Genomic DNA, 27,301 nt, shown 5'->3' on the forward strand with positions numbered 1-27,301 from the left:
GCCATGACTTGTTCATCTTGGTTCTTTTAGAAACACAGCGAGGGGACTCCAACCACAGTCTCCCTCGTTGCCACTCACTGGGCCACACACACCCCACTTGACTGGCATCGGTTGAGCCCCCTTTTGAAAAAGAAAAAGATGCTTTGCATGAAGCACTCTCAAAAATACGCGTGCCTTTCCCGTCCCCTGGCTGACCCCGGGGAAGAAAAGTCCTCTGAGAGCCATGACTTGTTCATCTTGGTTCTTTTAGAAACACAGCGAGGGGACTCCAACCACAGTCTCCCTCGTTGCCACTCACTGGGCCACACACACCCCACTTGACTGGCATCGGTTGAGCCCCCTTTTGAAAAAGAAAAAGATGCTTTGCATGAAGCACTCTCAAAAATACGCGTGCCTTTCCCGTCCCCTGGCTGACCCCGGGGAAGAAAAGTCCTCTGAGAGCCATGACTTGTTCATCTTGGTTCTTTTAGAAACACAGCGAGGGGACTCCAACCACAGTCTCCCTCGTTGCCACTCACTGGGCCACACACACCCCACTTGACTGGCATCGGTTGAGCCCCCTTTTGAAAAAGAAAAAGATGCTTTGCATGAAGCACTCTCAAAAATACGCGTGCCTTTCCCGTCCCCTGGCTGACCCCGGGGAAGAAAAGTCCTCTGAGAGCCATGACTTGTTCATCTTGGTTCTTTTAGAAACACAGCGAGGGGACTCCAACCACAGTCTCCCTCGTTGCCACTCACTGGGCCACACACACCCCACTTGACTGGCATCGGTTGAGCCCCCTTTTGAAAAAGAAAAAGATGCTTTGCATGAAGCACTCTCAAAAATACGCGTGCCTTTCCCGTCCCCTGGCTGACCCCGGGGAAGAAAAGTCCTCTGAGAGCCATGACTTGTTCATCTTGGTTCTTTTAGAAACACAGCGAGGGGACTCCAACCACAGTCTCCCTCGTTGCCACTCACTGGGCCACACACACCCCACTTGACTGGCATCGGTTGAGCCCCCTTTTGAAAAAGAAAAAGATGCTTTGCATGAAGCACTCTCAAAAATACGCGTGCCTTTCCCGTCCCCTGGCTGACCCCGGGGAAGAAAAGTCCTCTGAGAGCCATGACTTGTTCATCTTGGTTCTTTTAGAAACACAGCGAGGGGACTCCAACCACAGTCTCCCTCGTTGCCACTCACTGGGCCACACACACCCCACTTGACTGGCATCGGTTGAGCCCCCTTTTGAAAAAGAAAAAGATGCTTTGCATGAAGCACTCTCAAAAATACGCGTGCCTTTCCCGTCCCCTGGCTGACCCCGGGGAAGAAAAGTCCTCTGAGAGCCATGACTTGTTCATCTTGGTTCTTTTAGAAACACAGCGAGGGGACTCCAACCACAGTCTCCCTCGTTGCCACTCACTGGGCCACACACTCCCCACTTGACTGGCATCGGTTGAGCCCCCTTTTGAAAAAGAAAAAGATGCTTTGCATGAAGCACTCTCAAAAATACGCGTGCCTTTCCCGTCCCCTGGCTGACCCCGGGGAAGAAAAGTCCTCTGAGAGCCATGACTTGTTCATCTTGGTTCTTTTAGAAACACAGCGAGGGGACTCCAACCACAGTCTCCCTTGTTGCCACTCACTGGGCCACACACACCCCACTTGACTGGCATCGGTTGAGCCCCCTTTTGAAAAAGAAAAAGATGCTTTGCATGAAGCACTCTCAAAAATACGCGTGCCTTTCCCGTCCCCTGGCTGACCCCGGGGAAGAAAAGTCCTCTGAGAGCCATGACTTGTTCATCTTGGTTCTTTTAGAAACACAGCGAGGGGACTCCAACCACAGTCTCCCTCGTTGCCACTCACTGGGCCACACACACCCCACTTGACTGGCATCGGTTGAGCCCCCTTTTGAAAAAGAAAAAGATGCTTTGCATGAAGCACTCTCAAAAATACGCGTGCCTTTCCCGTCCCCTGGCTGACCCCGGGGAAGAAAAGTCCTCTGAGAGCCATGTCCACATTGTCAGTGGACAGACACGTGTGCTTATCTGCCAGCAGACCCACAGCAGCACTGAAGACAGGTTCCGAGAGAACGCTGGCTGCAGGACACGACAAGATCCCCAAGACGTACCTTTTGGACACCTTTGAGGGTGTTTTCTAGGTGTTTTTCTGTGTTTGTGATTGCCTGCCATTGTTTCCTATGCAGTTCGAGTTCGGTTCGTCGAACGTTCGGCGAACCAACCTCGAGCCGAACCGTGACCGGTTCGCTCATCTCTACCAATGAATATACTTTAGATATGGTTTCAATTTTTAATAATTTGATTTTACCACAACCAAAGGTTTGATTATATCAAGTGAAAAGAATGTGAGCAGCAATTCTGCATGCCAACTAGGTAGTGATGCTGTTTAGCTGAGAAAAACCTACAATTAAACTGTATAAATCTTGCTTTAATTCATTAAATAATGATAGCGTAGGAAGTATGCTTTGTACTGCTCGCATAGTATAATTTTTTCCCTGAAATAATTTTATGGATCTTTATTAAATTGCACGTTTCATTTCATGGTGTTCTCTGATACTTCCTTTAATAAACATAAAATGAATAAGATTATTGCAGTGAATATTATGCCTTACAGAATCTGGCCACACTCCCAGACACAGGTCATAAAGTCCATCTGTGTCTTTGTCTAAGTTTTTGTATCTTCATTTGACTTTGACTTTTTTTCAGCATTTGCTCTGTAGGCATCTCTTAGACATAACATACATCATTCTCATACACACTGTATACTGCATTGTGCATATCATGTAACAGTGCCTATATTGTATGGAGAGTAAAAGATGTGCCTGCTGGTAGCTGGTATGTTAACATTCAACAAAAAATAAAAGGTGCGTTAATAATAGTGGATCATTGTAAATTTGAATGTACAAGAGTTGCCAAATTGCCACCAAAAAATTTATTTGCAGCATATAAATTCACATAAATAAGTAAAAAGCCTCTAATTCCCTGGATAGTATGTGTACAACACTGTGAATTACCCTTGGAGTTAATCAATTACGTTTTCAGCTTTGTAATAGAAATACATTCTTTTTTATGTCCAAATTACATCATCCTATCTGGCTAATGGAAAATGGATGGCAAGCAGAAGTAACCAAAGGAATATTAAACAACAATCTATAGTATTAGGTATTTAACACTACCAAAATTTTTTAAACTGTCTAAAAATTATCCCTTGTGGTGGTGGCAAAGATATTATTTGGTGTTCTTTATTGATAGGTGGTGCAAACAGAATAAGCTGTTTCATTTTCACACAGTTTGTTGCAGCAATTATTATAGTTTTGGGAAATAAAGAGGTTTACATTTTGTTAAATTAAGAAGTGATAGTTTTTTCATAAGCTGTATTACCTAATTTTAAAGAAGTAATGGCATCGAAACTAGAAGTAAAAAACATAGTTTTATTTGGCGTCTTTACATGGTTTACTAATGACACAATGATTGAACAATTAAAAAGATTTTATAAAGCTGTTCAAAAGGTAATTTTTTCTTATGGAGACCTAAAATTTGCTTTGTTTTCAACTTTAAGAAGATATAGCTTTTAAAAAATTAGCTCTATTTTGAAAGATTTGGACAAAAACATGAGTTGTGGATTTCCCAACATGACTAATACTGTCGAGCACTATAAAACACAGTAGGCAATCATGAGGAATGTGCTTGATGCCCTTATGCAGGGACTGGGGCAGCATCTTTGAAAGATAATATGGAACAGACAATGAGAGGCTTGGTAGTTTAAGACTAGCAACATCAGACAAAGTCTAACCCTATGAAGCAAAGTGGGCAGCCAGGAGCTGTGTGGCTTGTGTGGCTGAGCAGTGGCTCCATCAAGAGCAGCATGGCAGAGAGTTAAGTTAGGGCAGGCAAGGAGATGCTTGATAGTTAAGAGCCAGTAACTGCTCTCCCAGCAAAAATAGCTGTAGTCTAGCTTTATGAAATACAGTGTGAAAACAGGAAGTGTGTGGATGGCGTGGCTGTAGTTGTGGCAGGAACTGAATGGTAGAAAGGTAGGATGGGCAGGCAAGGGAATGCATGGTAGTTTAAAGCCAGTAATAGCAACCCACTATTGCCTGTAATGTACTGTATAATAAATGGACAGAGTGTAGCTGCATTGCAGAAGGTGGATCATTGGCACTTCTGTCAGCAGAATGATATATATGATCATTGACATATATAATGATTGGTATCAGCCTATGGTGCATGAAAACATGCAATAATCCATCCCTATTTAATTTTGACAAATATTAAGTTTTTCACACTTGTAGTGGATAACACTACAAGCATCTAGAATGTATGAGCAGATTTAAGGTTACTCCAACAGCCAATCACAGGCGACCATTCTGTGTGACAACGTCTGAGATTGGCTGTTGGGCCCCTCACACATCTAGTAGTGTAAAAATAAATAAACAACTTAAAAAAAATTATGTAGTGCTCCACGATATTTTTGATTCTCAGTGCAGATAAAGCGGATGGCTACGGGCTGCCACCCCCATCTGGCTGGCTTTAACTTGTCTGGCAGTCAAACTACAAGAAGCCCATTAATTTTTTTATTTAAAAAAGTAATTAAAAAAAAAATGTGTGGGCTCCCATCATATTTTGATCTCCAGTCAGGTAAAACCAGGCAGCTGGGCGCTGGGATTCTCAGCGTGGTGAGGCCCAAGCGTTCTGGGCCCCCACACTAAAAATGTAGCCCGCAGCCACCCCTGGAAAGGGCACATTGTTTCTTAATGCCTGGAAATTTCCAGGTGCTTTACCTGGCTCCTCCAGCGGCCCTGATGGTGGTGGCACGCTGGGTAATAAAAGGGTGAAAATCTCAGCATTGTATTCTCAGCTGGTACTAAGCCTGAAATTCATGGTGTCACGCTAAATTAGACATGGCCACCATGAATTTCTAGTAAGCAGTAAATAAAACCACAACACGTAGAAACATTTTGTTTATTAGAAACAAAACAAAAAAAACATTTGGAGACCCCAACTTTATTATAAAAAATCCTTAGTCCGACGTAGTCCACAGGTAAAGCAATGTCAGCTCTGCTTCATCGCTCTGTTCAGACAAGTGTCTCTACAAAGTGAGAAGCAGGATGACACTGAGGGTATGATTCAACTTGGGTATGACTCGTCGAGTCTTGCATTGCATCAGCTTGCACGGCGCAAACTCTCCTGACAGGAGCACCTCAGCTGCATGGAAATACATGTAGCCGACCCGCTCCTGTAAGGAGAGTGTGCGCCGTGCTAGGTGATACTGATGCGAATGTTGCACAGTGACATTCAAAGTTCAATCGAGTCCATGAACCATGGACTTGGATGAATCCTGACGTCATCACAAACACAGCCGAAAACAACCGAAGACTGCAGAGTGACAGCAGTGCAGTGAATATCCCCAAAAGTTAATGATCGGACCTGGAAGCGGCTGGGAGATAGCAGCTGAGCAGGCCTGAAAGATACGTTGCAGGACCTGTAAGTATAATTGTGGAGACACGGGGGGGTCAGTGGGTGCTCTTGTCCTCTGATCCGGCTGCCTTTCGAAAGACAGCATGGCCCAGCCCTCATCCCAACTGAACGTCTGACCTCCTTAACAGTGGGCGGAACACTACTCAGACAACACAGGATGAGGGAATCACGATATTAAGAGTCTCCCCGGGCAATGGACAGTCCTCCTTCTTATACCCCTGAGCTCCCCATTCAGACTATTAAGGTCTTCACAATTGGTGGATTGGGCTCTTATCAGCTAGATTTAAAGCTGTATACAAAATATCCCTAGTAGTAATGGTCTCTGGCAGAGACAAGGGAGAGACAGCTAAAGCTGGGTTTACACACTGCAACATCGCAAAGGACATTGCTGTAACGTCACCGGTTTTGTGACGTAACAGCGACCTCCCTAAGTCTCTGGTGAGTCGCTGGTGAGCTGTCAAACAGGCAAACCTGGCCAACAACGCAACAGCGATCCGGACCTGCAGAGCGACCTAGCTGGTTGTTGGGGACGTTGATAAGCAGCTTTTTGAAAGGGAAGTTGCTAACAAAGTCGCTGCAAAGTCTTTCACACACTGAAACTTTGTAGCGATGCATGCTGCACAGCGGGAAACAAAGGACCTAGGAATGGTCCTGAATGATTTGTAGCGATCAGCAACTTCACAGCAGGGGCCAGGTCGCTGATATGTTTCACACACTGCAACATCGCAAACGACATCGCTATTGCATCACAAAACCGGTGACGTTACAGCGATGTCATTTGAGATGTTGCAGTGTGTAAACCCAGCTTAAGTTACATGGCATCTAGCAGTAGACATAGTAATACAATGGGAGGTTCGCATAATTGATTTGTCTGGGTATCTAACCTTTATTGGCCAAAGCAATTACATGAGTCAACAAGAACTTTAACACTAGACTCCTAAAAGTCTTGTAGAAACAATAAGGGGCTTATCCCCCATTTATAAACAAACTATCATTGTGTCTGGCTGAATTTTAAGAAACTTAACCCATGCTAGGCACTGAAAGAGTCCATGTCGTCACAATAATCATAATTTTTTTTAATAATGTGCTTGTTTTTACAGCCCCTTGACCCGATCTGGACTCGTACTGTAATACAAGCTTCCCAGGAAAGCTCGTGTTCAGGATTGGTACGGTAGGAGTCTTGGAAAATAGGGACAAAAGGAAAAAATATTTTTCTTATAAATTTTCCCCAAAAAATTCACCACTTTAAAAAAAAAAACCTGTGTATGTTTGGTATCAACGTACTCGTACTGACCTGGAGAATCTTACTACTAGGTCAATTTTACCATTTAGTGAACATGGTAAATTAAAAAAGAAACATTGTATAATTAAAGTTTTTATTGCACTTCCAACACTCTCGGACTTTTTTAATGAATACTATCATTCAAAAACAGCACTTGTCTTGCAAAAACAAGCCCTAACACAGGCATATTGATAAAAAAATAAAAACATTAAGGCTCTAGAGTAAGGGGAGGAAAAATCTAAAATGAAAAAGCAGAAAGTGGCCATGGCGTGAAGGAGTTAATGAATGAGTAAACCTGTTTGATTAAGGTTCGCAAGTTCGCAACCTGTTTGGGTCGGGCTTCGTAACCCAAGCAAATCCTGTTAAACTCGGCATTTGTGTTGCATGGATTATGTTTCCCTGCAGTCACAGAGCCGCAGAATTGAAGACCACTATCCAGGCCGAGTTTGATCAATGCCTGTCTCCACTGAACCTGGAGCCAAGGAAGACCATATGCAATAACAGTGCAAACCTGGTGGCGGCACTGTGCCTGGGCGACATCACATGTAAATTGCATGGTTCACGTGCTCAACCTGGTTGTACAGAAACAGGTGTGTATCTGTACATGATGCAAAAGATATGGGAAAAACTAAAAGAAAAAACAGTCGCATGTTGGAAAACCACAAAAATACTCTACCTAATGAAAATATTTTTTGGAGGTATTTAGAATATTAGAATGGCTATTGTAATACTAGCCAAGCACCACTTCACGGCACCCTTCTTTGCTGGGTCCTACTCTAAATTCCATCTTTCTGGGCTTCTTAAAAACCTACACAAGATTAGCAGGTGACCACAAAAGGCTAATGAAATTGGCGGGGGCTAGAGTGCAAATCCAGCAAAAACAGAGCATCACTCCCTGTTACATATAATATATAATGAAAAAAGAATGAAAACAGGGGTTCCCATGCCGGTCTCCCATACCGGTAAAAACCTGACTTCAAACTGGACTGGCAGCACCTCCCAATGGTGCGTATCTGTACATGATGTAAAATATATGTGAAAAAGAAAAAACAGTCGCACACTGCAAAACCACAAAAATACTTTACCAAATGAAAACATTTCTTTGCAGTGTGCGACTGTTTTCAGTCTGTCTCTTTCCAGGTCTGTCTCTTTCCCAGGTCTGTTTATTTCCCAGGTCTGTCTATTTCCCAAGTGTGTCTCTTTCCGAAGTGTGTCTCTTTCCCCATCTGTCTTTTTCCCCGTCTGTCTCTTTCACCATCCGTCTCTTTTCAGGTCTGTCTCTTTCCAGGTCTGTCTTTTTCCCCATCTCTTTTCCTGTCTCTCTGTCTGTCTCTTTCTCTGTCTGACTTTGTCTCTTTCTTGTCTGTCTCTTTCCCCGTCTGTCTCTTTCCCCGTCTGTCTCTTTCCCCGTCTGTCTCTTTCCAGGTCTGTCTCTTTCCCAGGTCTGTCTATTTCCCAGGTCTGTCTCTTTCCCAGGTGTGTCTCTTTCCCTGTCTTTCTCTTTCCACGTCCGTCTCTTTCCACGTCTGTCTTTGTCTCTCTGTCTGTCTCTTTTGCTGCCTGTCTCTTTCCCTGTCTGCCTGTCTCTGTCTGTCTCTATCTCTGTGTCTCTTCCCTTGTCTGTCTCTTTCCCGGTCTATCTCTATCCCCATCTGTCTCTTTCCCTGTCTGTCTCTTTAACTGTATGTCTCTTTCACCGTCTGTCTCGTTCCTCATCTCTTTCCCTGTCTGCCTATCTCTGTCTCTCTCTTTCCCCATCTGTTTCTTTCCCTGTCTGTCTCTTTCTCCGTCTGTCTCTTTCCCTGTCTATCTCAGTCTGTCTCACTGTCTGTCTCTGTCTGTCTCTCTGTTTCTCTGTCTGTCTCTCTGTCTATTTCTGTCTGTCTCTGTCTTTTTCTCTGTCTGTGTCTGTCTGCCTCTGTCTCTTTGTCTTTCTGTCTGTCTCTCCACCGATATCATATTACCTCACACATAAGCTTGTTATACTATGAATGTCTTTTGTTGCTATAGCAACCAATCAGAGCTGCTGTTAATAACCTGTGGCTTCCAGCTCCATTGACTGTAATGTAGGCAGGTATTTTGGAGAGTAACTGTAAAGCGCGGGGTTAAATTTTCCCTTCAAAACATAGTCTATGACGTTCCCTGAGTCACAAAAGGCGTCTGTGCAAAATTTTGTGATTGTAAATGCGACGGTGCAGATTCCTTAAGCGGACATACATACACACATACATACATACATACATACATACATACACTCAGCTTTATATATGTATATATATATATATATGTATTTTTATATATATATATATATATATAATATATATATATATATATATATATATATATATATATATATATATATAAATATATATTAAAATAAACCTTAATTGTAAGATAAATTTAAAATCACCTATACCTTACACAAAGTGACTCACATGTACATACATGTATAATATAATCAATGTGACCCAATCAAGTTATCAAAATTCCCAATTTTGAGATAAATTTAAAGGGAGGGGGGTTTCTAACTGTTACCTAGGGGAAGCTTCAAATTATATTGCTGTATGTTTGGAGTCATTGTCCTGCTGCAGCTAAAGTTTGGAGCCAATGAGATTATTGCATAATGTATGATAATCTGTTTTTATTTCTTAGCATTGAAGACACCAATAATCCTAACAAAATTTCCAACTTCATTCACTGAAATGAAGCCGTAACTTGCAATGAACCTATACCAGGCTGCATTGGTGCCTGCTGACACTCATTATTGTACTGCTCCCCAGCTCATTTGGCATAATATATTCTGTTATGGCCAAGTTTTGAATCATTGTTCTAGAACACCTGGTGTCATTTTTCTGCAAACTAGTTCCTACGTTTTTGTGCATTGATGAGTTGTTTGACCTTTTTTCACATTTATAGTATGGTCATTTGGCTAATATTCTACCATAGAATATTTGTGTCCAAATTAATTAGTATAATTCTTCAAACATTGGTGGATGTAGCTGGGTGCCACTGGTATTGGTTGCTGTCAGTTCTAAGATAATGGCAACACTATACATTTTGTGAGTGTGAGAGACAAGTAAGCCACCAAAAATTGTATTCTGGCCGACACAAATTGTATTCTGGTTTCCTGGAGAAGAGGTCGGTTCGACCTGGAAATGCGCTGAGAATAAAATGCAATTGTTCCTTTTACATCTGCATCCAAGAATTTCTTCACCAGCAGGGCAGCGCACCTCCACTCCTTTTTCTAAAAAAAAACCCCTATTACTTCTGTTATTAAAAGTACTAGAAGGTGGCCCGATTCTACGCATCGGGTATTCTAGAATTTACGTATTGTGTAGTTAATGTATGATTTTTGTTATATATATATATATATATAGATGTTGTTGTGTGTAGTTACCAAGTGTTTGTGTAGGGCGCTGTACATGTTCTGGGTGTTGTCTGGGTGTGGCGGGGGGTGAGAGCGGTGTTGTTTGTGTGTTGCGTGTGTTGCGTTGTTTGTGGAGCGCTGTCTGTCTGTAGCGTTGTGTGTGTGTGTGTTGCGTGGTTTGTGTGGTGTGTTTTGGGGGGAGGTATGTTTTGTGCAATGTGTGTGTTGTGCGGTATGTGCGTATATTTATGTATGCCGCGGTGTTTGTGTGTTGGGTGTTGTGTGTGTGCAGCGTTGTCTGTGTGTGTGGGTGTCTGTGTAGGGCGATGTTTTTGGTTCCCAGTGTGTGTGTAGTGTGTTGTGTGTGTGTGTGTTGGGGGGAGGTGTGCACCACCCATCGTGTTCCATCCCCCATGCTACGCACCCCCCATCGTGCTCCATCCGCCATTCTGCGCACTCCCAAACGTGGTCCATCCGCCATGCTGCGCACTCTCAAACGTGGTCCATCCGCCATGCTGCGCAGTCCCAAACGTGCTCCATCCGCCATGCTGTGCACTCCCAAACGTGCTCTATCCCCCATGCTGCGCACCCCCCATCATGCTCCATCCCCCATGCTGCACCAGCATCAGCCTCTCTGCCCCCAGCATCAGCCTCTCTCCTCCCAGCATCAGCCTCTCTCCTCCCAGCATCAGCCTCTCTCCTCCCAGCATCAGCCTCTTTCCTCCCAGCCTCAGACTCCCCCAGCATCAGCCTCTCTGCCCCCAGCATCAGCCTCTCTCCTTCCAGCATCAGCCTCTCTCCTCCCAGCATCAGCCTCTCTCCTCCCAGCATCAGCCTCTCTCCTCCCAGCATCAGCCTCTCTCTCCCCAGCATCAGCCTCTCTCCTCCCAGCCTCAGCCTCCCCCAACATCAGCCTCTCTACTCTCAGCCTCCCCCCTCCCAGCCTCCCTCCTCCCAGCCTCCCCCAGCATCAGCCTCTCTCCTCCCAGCCTCCCCCTCCCAGCCTCCCCCAGCATCAGCCTCCCCCAGCATCAGCCTCTCTCCTCCCAGCCTCCCTCCTCCCAGCCTTCCCCAGGATCAGCCTCTCTCCTCCCAGCCTCCCTCTTCCCAGCCTTCCCCAGCATCAGCCTCCACCTCCCAGCCTCCCTCAGCATCAGCCTCCCCCAGCATCAGCCTCTCTCCTTCCAGCCTCCCCCAGCATCAGCCTCCCCCAGCAACAGCCTCTCTCCTTCCAGCCTCCCCCAGCATCAGCCTCCCCCAGCATCAGCCTCTCTCCTCCCAGCCTCCCTCCTCCCAGCCTCCCCCAGCATCAGCCTCCCCCTCCCAGCCTCCCCCAGCATCAGCCTCCCCCAGCATCAGCCTCTCTCCTTCAAGCCTCCCCCAGCATCAGCCTCCCCCAGCATCAGCCTCCACCTCCCAGCCTCCCCCAGCATCAGCCTCCACCTCCCAGCCTCCCCCAGCATCAGCCTCTCTCCTCCCAGCCTCCCCCAGCATCAGCCTCTCTCCTCCCAGCCTCCTCCAGCATCAGCCTCTCTCCTCCCAGCCTTCCCTAGCATCAGCCTCCCCCTCCCAGCCTCCCCCAGCATCAGCCTCCCCCAGCATCAGCCTCTCTCCTTCCAGCCTCCCCCAGCATCAGCCTCCCTCAGCATCAGCCTCCCCCAGCATCAGCCTCCCCCTCCCAGCCTCCCCCAGCATCAGCCTCCCCCAGCATCAGCCTCTCTCATCCCAGCCACCCCCAGCATCAGCCTCCCCCAGCATCAGCCTCTCTCCTTCCAGCCTCCCCCAGCATCAGCCTCCCCCAGCAACAGCCTCTCTCCTTCCAGCCTCCCCCAGCATCAGCCTCCCCCAGCATCAGCCTCTCTCCTCCCAGCCTCCCTCCTCCCAGCCTCCCCCAGCATCAGCCTCCCCCTCCCAGCCTCCCCCAGCATCAGCCTCCCCCAGCATCAGCCTCTCTCCTTCAAGCCTCCCCCAGCATCAGCCTCCCCCAGCATCAGCCTCCACCTCCCAGCCTCCCCCAGCATCAGCCTCCACCTCCCAGCCTCCCCCAGCATCAGCCTCTCTCCTCCCAGCCTCCCCCAGCATCAGCCTCTCTCCTCCCAGCCTCCTCCAGCATCAGCCTCTCTCCTCCCAGCCTTCCCTAGCATCAGCCTCCCCCTCCCAGCCTCCCCCAGCATCAGCCTCCCCCAGCATCAGCCTCTCTCCTTCCAGCCTCCCCCAGCATCAGCCTCCCTCAGCATCAGCCTCCCCCAGCATCAGCCTCCCCCTCCCAGCCTCCCCCAGCATCAGCCTCCCCCAGCATCAGCCTCTCTCATCCCAGCCACCCCCAGCATCAGCCTCCCCCAGCATCAGCCTCTCTACTCCAAGCCTCCCCCAGCATCAGCCTCCCCCAGCATCAGCCTACACCCTCCCAGCCTCCCCCAACATCAGCCTCCCTCAGCATCAGCCTCTCTCCTTCCAGCCTCCCCCAGCATCAGCCTCCACCAGCATCAGCCTCTCTCATCCCAGCCACCCCCAGCATCAGCCTCCCCCAGCATCAGCCTACACCCTCCCAGCCTCCCCCAACATCAGCTTCCCTCAGCATCAGCCTCCCCCTCCCAGCCTTCCCCAGGATCAGCCTCTCTCCTCCCAGCCTCCTCCAGCACGCCGTGCTCCTCTGCCGACACTCACAGATCCGATCGCATACACTCACACACACACCCACCCGATCGCATACACTCACACCCACCCGATCGCATACACTCACACCCACCCGATCGCATACACTCACACACACCCGATCGCATACACTCACACCCACCCGATTGCATACACTCACACACACCCGATCGCATACACTCACACACACCCGATCGCATACACTCACACACACCCGATCGCATACACTCACACACACCCAATCGCATACACTCACACACACACACACTGACGATATTGCACATACGCGCTCACACTCACAACATCCGGAGATACCACATGCTTCTGGCCATGTGATCCTCCGGCAGGTCCTGGAAGCTCACAGCACAGTATCGCCGCCGAGAAGCAAGCGATATTTCCGGATTCTGTGAGTGTGTGGATGCGATCTGATGTGTGTGTGAGGTGTGTGTGAGAGTGAGTGTGTGTATGTGTGTGTGTCTGTTGTTATGTGTGTGCGTGTGGATTTTCCACCGCTGCAGGACCTTGATGCGCTGGTAACTATGCTACCATGGTTACCAGCACATCCCATCCCCCACTTGCACGGGAGCCCACACCAGCATACGGCGGCAAACCCCAGCAATGCGATGGTATGTGTTGGCTGGGTTGGCGGCGTATGCTGGTGTGGGCTCCCGGGGGTACAGTACTCACCTGGGAGTCGTGTCTCCGTGTCAGTTCGGGGATGCGTGCGGGGGGCGGGGCCAGAGCGAGCGTGCATTGCGTGAGGGGGGCGGGGCGTGGCCGAGTTGCCAATACGTGCAGGGTGCCGGGGCGAGAGGCCAATCCGTGTGGGGGGCGGAGCCTGTGCGAGCTGCCGGCCAATCCGTGTGGGGGGAAGCCAGGGCGAGCGACCAATCCGTGCGGGGGGGCCAGGCCATGGCGAGGCCAGCGGCCAATCCGCTTTGTGTCACCGTAAGGACACAATTTTGGAGCAAGACAGACAGACAGACAGACAGAATAAGGCAATTATATATATAGATTCTTAATTTGTAATATTTTGTCTTCAGTTGTGTAAATCGTTTGAACACTACTGTATCTGAAAGCATATATGTTCGAAAAACAAAAACTTGGCAAGATTCTTAACCTTTTTGCTTCTCTATAGATTCAATTATTGCCCTAATATGTATATTAGTCTGTATTTGCAGAACAACATGGAGAGCCTGACAATGTGATGCAAAATCCGGAACGGTAATTATGTTATTTTGTTTACTTTGAAATCATGCTATATATTCAGCAATGCATCCATCTTATATTTCATAATGTTAGTAAATCATACAGTAATGGATGTTAATCTGTTTATAAAATGAAATACTTGTTTTGAAGCTTTCAGAAAAATCAGACAGTTGGGGAAAGAGGACTGATAATAACCTTACAGAGGATTTGAATGTACTTCTGGCAAAGTGCTGCTGAATATTGAATATCAGCCACATTAAATTTCATGTTAATGTCTTCTTTTGTGCCAGTGCAGTACCAGCTGCCAATTTTGTTCTTGTTTAACAACCTATTTGCTAACAAGTTATATAGTGGCTCCAAAGTGTCTTTCTGAAACAAAGCAGTGGTGCAATTTTCATGCCAGGCTTAAGGTACAGAATATATATACTTTATGGCCTTGTACTTGACTTTACGTGGTAAGCTGTTACCCTATAAAGAATTAGTGAAAGTAAATTTGTGAACCCCTTTGGTGACTTATCAGTATTTTTACATTGATTTACCATAACTGTGATCTGACCTTCAACTCAGCACTAATAAAAGATAAAGTGAAGATGATCACGAAATAACTTGCTAAAAGACTGTACTTTGCAATGTTTTATTGAACACATTGATTCAACATTCACTCTAGGCTGGAAGTAAAATTATTTCACTTTACAGAACACTAAAGTAATTCTTCCAGGAGTTTGCATCTGACAAATAAGATTTCCTTGAGGTTAAAAAAGAGGTTATTAGAAGTATTAGAGTTTATTGAGTTACGGAAACATGTATAACTAATGAAGACAAAGAAATCACTTCCAAGTGAGTTGAACAAACTTCCAGTTGTCCCAAAAATAATCCTATTTGCTGTTTTACAAATAATTTGTGATACATTTTCAGTAAAACTAACAAAATGGCAGCTGGATCAGAAAGGGACAGGAGGAGTTGAAAGAAAACTAAGAAGAAAAAAGTACCTCTCTTTTGCTCTCACTTTGTCCACGCAACTAGACTGCACAGACAAAGTGAGGGCCTAGAAAGATATATATATTTTTTTAATTCTACACTTATAATGGTCTCTGGTCTTGAGAGACTCTAGGGCACAATAAGACACATTCAATTCATGTAGAATAAATTTGCTCAGAATTAAATTTCCTGGCAAATTTTGAATGAACTGCTCAAGTAGAAGTTTAACACTAAGTACCTTTTAATTAAATAACATAGCCTTGAAACTCAATTAAGTGGATATGTGAAAATCAGATACAAATGCTTTGGGCCTGAAAATATCATTTTATTTAAATATTTAAAAACATGACAAAAATTAATCAACAGATTTTTTAAGAATATACAATAACTGCAAACTGGCAGGGACTGGACGTCTAACTAAATCAATTCTTTACATCAGTTTAACTACATATATGATGTTGCCTATAACTGCATAAAAAGAGTTAGAATTAACATGTCCACAGTAAACTTGATCTGTATCAAATATCCTAAAAAGGAGGTATATTAGCTAGTGCTAAGAAAGGTGCAGTGTAAATATGAATAGTTTAAATCAAAGGACTTACATAGAGTGGAATTAATGTCCATCCTCGACTCCCCATGGCACGTTTTGCTAGTCCTTCCTCAGGAGACATGGCTTGTTCAGGAAAGGGATGGCTTTTTATAGGGGAGGGCACCAATGAAAATCACCTTGATACAATAAACAATTAGGGGATATATTACAAGCTAATCACTGGTGATACAGCGTGAATTGCGTCATTCATGTGCACTCCACTGCATGACAGTTTTGCACTGGATAACACGCGTCATAGCCAACATGGGAAGTAAGGCAAAAAAGTACTCTTTACCATATTCAGCAGATCCATGATCAGTGCATGTGTCCTAATCTGCATTTCACAAATAGGAAGTTCAGGAACTCAGGCGGTGGAACACAAATGCCACAAGTCATCAATAACAACGTGTGAGCGTACTATTCAGGAGGCCGAGATCCGGACATTCCATGCGTGGCACCACAAAGCTAGCATAAAGTGCTATAGTGCTATGGTGTCTTGTAAGAATTATAAAAATTAGAATTACAGTAACAAAGTGCAGAGTGCCAAAAGCAAAATCCATACTATTTACATATTATACCATGAGTAAAAGTCTAAAGAGTTTACTAGGACTTGGATACCTTAAAATACATAGATAAATAAAGTGCTTTATGATATATGAGAATGTAGTAAACATACATCACTAAAGTGCGGGGTGCTGGGAATATATATATACATATATACATATATATATATATACATTTACGTATAAAATATAAAATATTTCAGCGAGAAACTAAAAATAGAAAATAAAAAGATAAAACTAATAAATGAAAATAAATACTGTAAGTGTACATGATTTTTTACTTAAAATATACACATCCTGATATACAATTGCAACAAGTACCACATATGGATATTAAATATGACAAATATAACAAAATAATGCCGACTATAAAAATTAAAGTCAGTGCTAAATTATTGCATTAATTGTCTATTTAAATAGTTTTCCAGAATCCCTCCCATCATGGAGGAAGTAGTGGTCAACATAACAGGTAAGTATATGGTGAACACTCCAAAAAATAATTACAATTAAAAACAAATAAAAATATAAAGAGACAAATATGAACATAAAATATACATCCTAAACCTCCTGTTACGCATGAGGATGGTTAGAGCTAAAACTAATAAAAGCTCTAACGTCTCCCGAGGTCCTCTGAGCATGATGATAAAGCTACAAATGGACAGGTGGCCGGAAGGCACAGCTTCAGAGAAATAAAAAACATAATCGGCGGTGTTAGCTACACACACACCGAAAGCAGGACCTCTCTTGCCTGCTGCACAGAGACCTGAGGGTGACTGTCCGTGCACATATGGAGCATACCAGGACAGAATGCGCAGCACAGTTAGCACCAGTGACCTGTGACTGAAGGACTGGAGTGGTAGAGCCGAAGCGTAGAGATTGACCCTACCAGTACCTCATCACATAATCTTGGTGTGAAAGGAACAGCCGCCTAACCCTGCCTACCGCTTCCAGATATGAGTTAAGCTGCAGTAGAGCTGCACTGCTCTATATCATGCCACAAAGCATATGTGATGCACATGCAGTCATGTGCATCGTCCAGGATCTTTTAAAGACTAAGCCCTGCTCCAAGCCAAGCACCAGATGGCAATGGCACCGGCAGCAGCCAGCCAAAGACAGCCACATCACTAGTGATGTCAGCAGTGGCCAATGTGGGACCACCAAATCATCAATTACATTATCGACAGCCAATCAGAAGTCGACTCATCACTGGTGAAGTCATGCGCATGCGCAGTAACGCAAATCCCACACTTGGAGTCAGGAGAGGCAGCGGGAACCCGCACATGCACGATAGGGCAAAAGAGAGACTTAACCTCAGAACGTACAAAGATCCTGGACACCTGACGCCTAGCAGCCAGGCACCTGGAGCAGCGGACAGGTGGTGCAAGAGAGTCAGCAGGAACCACAGCAGGGGATGAAGACAGAGCAAGAGCAGTTTGAGGCTTGGGAAAACCCTGAACCGTGATTTAAAAACCTACCAATGACCTAATGAAAACAAACTACAAAAAGGATGCAAAGCAAACATTTTTATTAAGTCCCTTTGGAGTTACCATGTCAAGCCTATATATCCAATGGCTCTCAACCTGTGAGAGGATGAGGATTTTAAATAAATCACCCCCCCCCGTTACCTGATGTGAGCTGATCTATTGCTCTGACATGTAGTTTACTAGAGTCTGAATTATGGCAAATCTTAAAGTGCATAGTGCTTAGTCAGTGTTTTTAGCTGTTCACAAGCATCTGCTGTTTTGGCTTTACCTATATCACGTACCTGTTCTCGTACCCTCACTTTAAGTTCTCGGATAATCATGCCAACGTACATTTTTTGACAAGGGCAGACAGCATAATATACTACACCTTTCCATGTACATGTCAGATTATAAATGATCTTATTTGTTCAGCTTGAATCTGAATTAGAGAATTCTTTACTTTTTCCCAGGTTTTGACAGGCTTTACTGGTTTTGCATGGAAAGAAACCCTGATTTTCAGATGGTACTGATTTTTTAGGGTTAGCCTGATAGTGGCATCTTACCAGGGTATCCTTAAGGTTCTTAGCCCTCCTAGATGTGATCATTGGTCTAGAAGGTAAGATGTTCTTGAGAATTTGATCAGTAAACAAGATATTTCAAGGCCTATTTATAATAGCGAAATGTTTTTGTATCTGTTTTTGGTATTTCAATTCGAATTTTGACAGATTTGTCGATCACTGTAACAAAGACTCATTAGATATGTTACGTTGTTATGATTTTTTAATTAAGCCTTTCTATGTCACCGAAATCTGCTGAACATAATTAAACTAATTAAAATAAGTTTACTAAATATAGACTACTGGGTATATTTGCACTATTTAATTAGCCCTTAAGGGTCAATCCCGGTCTTCTATTAATGTACTTTACTGTATTTAAAAGACATACATACATTGCCTTTCAGTGTGATGTAAGTAACTAAGTATACAATATATTAGAGATGAGCAACTCAATTCCATGTTAATGAAATTTATTATGAATTTATAGAACTTCACAGAAACCCGCTGAATTTTAACAGTTTTTGGATCGGTTTCACCAAAATGGTCATGTTATACATTACAGAACTTTGTATGGCAGAGAAGGCTAATATGACCTTCTACTGGCTTATACATAATGCCTTACAGCTATCACTTTTTTTAAAGCTGAGGCAGGGAATGCAGCTCAATTTTGTGATTGAACATTATAGTGTCACAGTTTAGCAAAATAAATAAGGAAATAAAGAATTAAAATACTGCATAACGATAACACGAAACCACAGTCTATTGTCTGTTTATCCATAGTCATATAGGTTGAGATCACAATGATATTACAGTAATAAGGTAGCAAAATTAGAAAAAAAAATTGACAACTTCTCGTTGCACAAAAAAAGGAAGAATAAAGATGGAAGAGGAGTAGTGTTGACATATAAAAGCCATAGCTTAGCCCCACAATGTCGTTATATAAAAGAGACTTCTGGCTCATGGATAGAGCATAGAGTGAGCCAGATTGTCTAAAGTACGGTAACATCCCGAAAAAAAGGAGCCGAACAAAGCTGCATTCGGCAGCAGTAGTTGATTGCCATTCCTGAGTAAACCACCAGTGTGTGGCAATATGCGTGGGGCTTCTTTTCCCTCTATTCGAACACATTTGGTTGAGGTTTTGTGCAAATAATATTTCTTACTTAGCTTACTTTTGGCTTGAATCCACTCACTTCGTCAGTGGCATTCTGCCACAATTTGGGTACTGCTGCATATTCTTCTCTATGGTCACTGACTATTAACTGTATATACAGCACAGGCACTCTTATATTCCATAAAACCAATGATTCAGCTAGACACATTTATAGAGAGCACCAACAATGGAAACAAATGCAAGCCACATAGAAGGAATATTTGGGACTTGGGTGGAGAAAAATGACAGTAAGTGCTCTGGATTGAATAGTTACATTTTAAATACATGGTTGTGACCGAAGACAGTTTTTGTTTCAAAAGGGACAGATACAATACTGAGTCCCTGCTAGCAACATTGCAGCCTGGTGAACGATGTGACAATGACTGAATAGCATCCTCATGTGTAGCGATAAGAAGGAATCACCATTATCATTGAGGGATTCTTTGATCTAAAAGTATTAAGGTTAGATAACACAAATGTAATAGTTGATTCATTGCATCAGCCCAAGAAGGGCCTGGATAGCTCCCAGAAAAATATACTATAATTTATGGGTACTAGTTTGCTAGTGTTAATGTTGTGATCTTTTCTTATATATTCAGAGTCAAGTTTTTTTTTCTTAATTTAGGGATCTACCAACATATTGAGATTATAACTAACAAAAATCCATATGGCACATGATAGAGATGGATAGCCTAGAGGGCAACAAGTGTTACCTAATATAAAGCCACCGCATAATTATACTCAGAAAAATGTCAGAAAAACAAGGAGGAAAAGAGTGCTTTTGAATATAAAAATCAATTTTTATTAAATAGCAGTAATAATAATGGTACTTTGCATCCAAAAATTACAATAAAAATGTGCATAAAAATACAAGAAAAAAAATGATATTTTATTTTCATTTTATATTAATTTCTTAATGTTTTTCGTATTAAACACTATCTTTATTCTCTATAAAATGTGTTTTTGGTATGTATTGTGTCTAAAATATGTATTGCGTCTAAAATGAATTAATTGGATTTACATTGATTCCTATGGAAATAATTGCTTCGATTTTCATTGTTTTCGGTTTTCATTGATTATATTCAGTTGGATTATCAACGAAAACCATGGTATCACTATATTTGAATTACATCTGTTTGCTTGTAGTGCTGTAAGGGTTAAGCACTCTTTAATGTCTGGCTACTGTCTGTAGCTTTAATCTCAGATGCAGTTCTTTTGCTACTACTTCCCTTCGCTATATAATGTCATGTGCTTTTTCATTTTATGCCAGTTATAGAATATGAATTATCATTACTTCTATGCAGTCCACTTTTCATTACTTCTATACAGTCCAAGCTTTGGAAGAAACTTTTGTTTTGTGTCATATGCAGCTGTGGTGTTAGCTGCATTCTAGTTGATTGGAGAGTTTTCCTTTTGTGTCTATTTTCCCTGTCTGTTATCCTAACCTTGTGTTACTTTATTGCAGAGCTGAGACTATTGCTCTCCCTGGCCTGTTCACTAGCAAGTTTGAGTTTAGGGCAAGAAAGGGCATAGGCATGTGATCAGCGACAGGATGAAAGAACAAGTATATGGATGTCAGGGAGTTTAGGATGCCACCGCAAGTGAGAGCAGGTGGTGACCCCACTATCCATTCCCAACCACCAGGGCCATCTGTTGTATTCTGGTCACTATATACCCAGTGTGTTGCAGCAACTGCTGGGGGTTTTCCTCGTACCTGGCAAAATCCCATATGTCACTCTGTGACATTATCACCGGCCCACTTTTTTTCCCCCAGACCTTATATGGATCCTTTAGAGGCCCTTGCAAAACTGGTGCAAAGCCTGTCCCTTGATCTGGCAGACCTGCAATCCAGGGTTACGCAACTTCAGAAGTGGGCCGTGAGTATTGCAGCCATCTAATTTATACCTGAAGATATGGTGACGCTCTCGGATAGATTTTCAGGAGGGTGGGATAAGTTTCCTGTTTTTCGGGAGGATTGCAAGTTGTGTATTGTAACCTCCACCCACCTCTTCAGGGAGTGAGGAGCATTCCTAAGCATTCTCTCTTCCAATCGACTCTTTGTCACTTTTACCAAGTGGTGCATAATGTAGACGTGTGCATAGGGGCTCTTCAAAAGGAGCTCCTTTTGTATTATGTCTTTGAAGGTCTCCCTACTTTTATCATATTGGGCCTTCACTGGTTGGATATTATACATAATCCAGTGGTGGATTGGCAATCCAGAGAGAGAGTCAGAGTGAATTATGCAAGAATGAATTCATTAATACAGTTATTTCCTCTGTCTCCACTACAGTAATGCTTTACTTTCTGTAAGATATTTACAATGTATTCTCAGAAAAGAGGTGCCAGGATTTGTCTCCTCACCGTGTGTATGATTGTCCTGATAACTTGATCCCCGAGGCAAAGCTTCCCAAGACCAGGTTGTATAATATTTCTGGCCCCGAAAGGCAAGCCATGATGGATTATGTTGCGTAAAGTTTAGCTAATGGACATATCAGACCCTCCTCTTCTCCTGTGGCAGCTGTTTTTTTATTAAGAAAAAAGATGGTGGTCTATATCCATGTTCAGACTTTTGCTCCGAGCTCCTGTGGTGCCCCTGACCCGGTCAGGCACCACTGAGTACTGCACCCATGCTGGGACGGTACTTCCAGGTAATCCTAAAGGCCAGAATGAGGTGTGTACGCACAGACAAATAGCAACCAGGTCTCCCACACCTTTAGAGGGGACCCTTGGGTAGTCTCCAGAGGGGGCTAGCTTTCAAATCTTTTCAAGAGGTGTAGCGGAGGGGCTGGGAGCTAAACTGCAGAGGTTGTAAGGAGAAGAGGAGAGCCAGTCTGGTAGTGGAGCGCAACAGTCGGGGGAGAACGGTCACCGAGGAGTGAGAAGAAGAGGTACTCCTGGTGACTTGGCACGTACAGGGTACAAGTCCCTAGATCAGACTCCAATTTAACTATCTGCTAAACCTGCCGGTGAGGGGAACTACAAGTACCTCCCCACCCACACAGAGTCCGAGCCTCAGCAGCAACGCAGGGACCCATAAGGAGACAGAGCTTGAAGCCATCTCACCTGGTCCACTCTGCCGGCAAACTGTCCAAATACAGGGGAGAAAAGTCAGTAGCGACTCCATGGATAGACCCCCATGGTACTTCAAGTCAGGGGGTTATCCAAACACTAAGTGCTAGAAAGGCGAGCTAACAAGTCACCCTCAGACTGGCCCGAAGGAGCCCCTGGTCCTACCTGGTTCATCACAGCAACGCCCTGGTCAGCTCAAAGCAACAACAAAGTGAGTAAAAAAACAGTTGAAAGACTCTTGGACTCTGCCTGTGTTAATCTGAGACCTGCTACCTTACACACGAGAGCCTCTGGGGCATGCCTCACTCACGGGAGGCCACAACATCTGACTGCAGACCCCATCAGCCCCAGATGCTTATAAAATCTGCAGTAGCGGTCATCCATATCCCTGACCGCAAGCCATGAGTGGCGTCACAACATATAAAAAACTAACAGTACCTGTTGCCATATTGAAGAAACCCTGTGGCGTCCCTGAAGAGGCTCAGCAGCCCTGGGGCGACACATCTTTTCTTTTTGGCTTCACGAACAGAATCCTGGACTAGACCCGTTCAGACGGGTAACAGTGTGCCTCAGCGGTCCAATTGAAAAATTTGAACCACCGCCATTTTAGCCACCGCTGAAAGTGCGTCATCAACAAGCTGCAGCTTGCACAGAAGAAGTAACCACCCACAGAGGGAAGTGACCGTCCCAGAATCCCCAGAGCGCTATGACCCTGTAAGAGGAGGAGGTGACCTGCGAAGGAAGACAGGAAGTGCCCCGATTAGAGAAAGGAAGCGGAACTCTGAGGGAAGATGGACACCGTGAGTACTACTGCCCCCACCAAGGCACCGCAGCCAAAGAGACGCCTGGCCCCAGCGTGGTGAACGCAGCAGTGCCTAGCTCCGGTGCGGTGGCCACAGCCGCGCCGGCCAAAGTCTTCCCAATCATGCCCATTTTCCTTACTGTACGTTCCAGGGGCAACCTGGCTACCCCAATACGCTGGCAAGGTGGACACCCTGACCGGATTTAAAAAGAAGATTGTCACCCTGCTGGACATGTACGCAATGACCATCAAGCAGAGGGCCGCAGTGGTACTGGGGCAGCTGACTGGAGCAGCAGAACTAGAGGCTAAGGCCTAGACCAGTGATGACCGGAGCTCTGTAGACACCATTTTTTATCAAACTGAAAGCTGCCTTTGAAAACCGTACAGAGGCAGAGCTGAAAATGAACATCTATAACTGCCGCCAGAGGTCACAAGATAGCATTAGATACTATGCCCTCTTGTTGCAAGCCACACTACGGGCTCTCAAGCTTGTGGACCCTGTCAGTGATCAGGAGGGAAACAGGATGATGACTGAACAGATCTTGCAGGTCCTGCACTCTTCTGAGGATAGAAAGCAGATGAGACTGTGGTCCCTGGAATACAGTGACTTGGACTTTGTCATTCTAAAAGACAGGGCCGTAAAAGCACCCTTAGATGCGAGGGAGAAGAGGTCCCTCATCCCGAGGGAAGAGCAGAGATTGCTATGACTCGTCCAGACCACCCACCTATCCTTTAAACGGGATAAACCTGGGGCCAAGGGCCAGTCCTTAGGATTATGAAAACCTGTCCCAGTTGACTGCCACGACCAGTACTTGGGTGGAGGACCGGTCCTGTCCATCACCCTGGATGGGATCCCAACCCTAGCATTATTGGACACTGGCTCTCAGGTAACGACAATCCCGTATGTCCTTTATCGCAGGTTTTAGTCGGACGACGATCTCCGACGACCGGACCCTGACCTTACCATCTATGCAGCTAATGGACAACCTATAGACCAGATTGGGGTCAAAGAGGTAATAACCATAAAGGTGGGGAAGCAAGAAATGAAGGGACAAGGACTAATTGTTGTGGATAATGATGTTAAGGAAAGGAACCCACAAATGATTTTAGGCACTAATGTCATTGAGAATTGCCTAGGAGAAGTATCGTTGTTGTTCCACCGGATTGCTGAGGATTTTGAGGGTAGACAATGGAGAGCCCTGCAAAAAGAGATCCGAGTCATCTTGCAGAAGCAACAGGTAAACCAGACTGGCAGTGAAATTGGTATTGTATGGGTGATGGATGCCAACCCCATTGTGATACCCCCACGGAGCGAGATGATGATGTGGTGCAGGGCAGCGGTAGGCCCCGGGGAAGGGATTACCAGGCTGTAGTAGAACCTACTCATTCAGAACACCGGCCCACAGTCCTGACAGCCAGAGGGGTAGTTGATGTACACAAGGGAAGGGTACCCGTACGAGTGCTGAACTGTGGGGAGGAGGAAGCTAGACTGCCAAGATACGCTACCATTGCCAAACTGTTTACCTGCCCAAACAATGCTATACAGCCCGTGGGTCCCCTGACGCAAGCTGACTCCAAAGAGGACGAGGCCTCCCAAGAACAATTAGAGGACTAGTGTCAAAAACTCCATGTGGGGACTGACTTTACTCCCACCTACCAAAACCAAGGGGTTCACCGGGTCATACGAAAGAGCAGGTTTTCAGTAAAAACCCACTAGACTTTGGGAAAATCAAGGAGGTGCAACATCACATACCCACAGGCAGTCATCCACCCATTAAGGAAAGACATAGGCTTATACCACCAGCCCATTACCAGTGCGCCAAAGAGATGCTGAAGGACATGAAAGAGGTAGGAGTCATTAGGGACAGTTGCAGTCCTTGGGTAGCTCCCCTAGTCCTGGTAAAAAAGAAGAATGGCACATTGAGGATGTGTGTGGACTATAGTCGGATAAATCAGATAACACACAAGGATGACTACCCCTTGCCACGGATAGAGGAACCCCTCACTGCCCTAAAGGCCTCTAACTACTTTTCTACCCTAGATCTCACTAGTGGCTACTGGCAAGTCTCTGTAGCAGAAAAAGATTGGGAGAAGACGGCCTTCACCACCCCATGGGCCTCTGTGAGTTCAACAGCATACCATTTGGACTTTGTAACGCTCCCGGGACCTTCCAGAGGCTGATGGAGTGCTGCCTTGGGCACCTCAACTTTGAGACCGTCCTGCTCTACCTGGATGACATCATTGTGTACTCCAAGACCTATGAGAACCACTTGAAACATCTGGCTGAAGTCTTTGAAGCGCTATCCCGATATGGGATGAAGCTGAAGCCATTCAAGTGCCATTTAGTAAAGCCAAATGTCCAATACCTAGGTCATGTGGTCAGTGCGGAAGGAGTAGCACCGGACCCATAGAAGGTCACAGTCATCCAGAGCTGGCCCAGACTCACCACCATCCGGGAAGTACGTCAGTTCCTTGACCTGGTGGGCTACTACAGGGGGTTCATCAAGGGTTATACAAAGATGGCGGCGCCTCTGCAAGAGCTCCTGGTAGGCCAAGCAAAAAAGGGGAAGACCTCCGGCCCACCACTGAACTCGGGAGAAACATAAGAACACTCCTTCAGACAAATGAAAGGGGCCCTGACAGGTGAAGAGATTCTAGCCTACTCCGACTACAATCTACCATTTGTGCTGTACACAGATGCCAGTAATGTGGGACTGGGAGCAGTACTTTCACAGGTGCAAAAAGGCAAGGAACGTGTGATCGCTTACGCCAGCAGGAAACTCCGGCCTACTGAAAGAAACCCAAAAAACTATAGCTCATTTAAGTTAGAGTTCCTGGCCATGGTCTGGGCTATCACAGAGCGATTCAAGCACTACCTGGCAGCCACCAAATTCACCGTCTTCACAGACAACAACCCCTTAACCCACTTGGACACTGCTAAATTGGGTGCCTTGGAGCAACGTTGGGTAGCCCGGCTAGCAAAGTATGATTTCACTGTGAAGTACCAGGCTGGTCGCAAGAATGGCAACGCAGATGCTCTGTCAAGAATGCCCCACCTAGCAGATGAGGGTGAAAATGTGGAGGACCTTGAACAGAACGAGCTGCCAGCGTTCCATCACCGTGGAGTCAACCAGTGCCAGCAGTCACGTACCACCCACCAAGAAACAATCCTGAATCCTCTACCTCACTACAACTGGAAGGAGACTCAAGAGAATGATCCAGTGGTTAGCTTGGTGAAGAAGCTGATCAATCAACCTGGTGCCAGCCTTGATTCAGAAGCCCCGCCTGAGGCACATCACCTGTGGAGAGAGAGGGGTCGACTGTTTATCCACCAAGACAAACTCTACAGGAGCATCACCAACCCGAAGACGCATGACAAGGTGTGGCAGGTTATTGTACCATAGAAGGATGTTCGGATGGTGCTAGAAGCCTATCACAATGGCGCAGGTCACTTTGGTTGGAAGAAGCTGGAGGCACTCCTCAGGGAGAGATTCTACTGAGTGGGCATGAGAGCTGCCCTGGATAAGTGGTGTAGAGACTGCGGCCCCTGCAACCTCAGAAGAAAAGACCATCACAGTCAGAGGGCACCACTCCAGCCGATCCAAACCAAACAACCCCTGGAATTAGTGGCCATGGACCACGTACAGCTGGCACCCAGCAGACAGGGCTACACCTATGCCCTCACCATGGTTGATCATTACTCCAGGTTCCTGGTGGTAGCACCAGTCAAGGACTTGACAGGCCAGACTGCAGCCAGAGTTTTCCAAGCCCATTTCTGCAGACCACATGGCTACCCGGACCAAGTGCTCACTGACTAGGGCTCGGCCTTTGAAGCTGAGGTGCTCCGGGAGTTTTGTAACCTTTATGGTTGCAAGAAGATCCGTACCACACCCTACCATCCTCAGACCAATGGCATGTGCGAGAAGATGAATCACATTGTTCTTGACTTCGTCAAAACTCTACCACTAGAAGAAAGATGCCAGTGGCCAGAGAAGCTGCCTGACCTGGTGGACATGTATAACAATATCCCTGTGAGTTCCTCAAACTGCACACCGGCATATCTGATGAGGGCCAGACCTGGAAGACTGCCAGTGCATCTGGAAATGAGAATTGAGTCCCTCGAAGACCCTGTACAAGGTGCCGACTG

The sequence above is a fragment of the Anomaloglossus baeobatrachus genome, chromosome 2 (assembly GCF_048569485.1).
Source record: "Anomaloglossus baeobatrachus isolate aAnoBae1 chromosome 2, aAnoBae1.hap1, whole genome shotgun sequence".
Taxonomy (NCBI): domain Eukaryota; kingdom Metazoa; phylum Chordata; class Amphibia; order Anura; family Aromobatidae; genus Anomaloglossus; species Anomaloglossus baeobatrachus.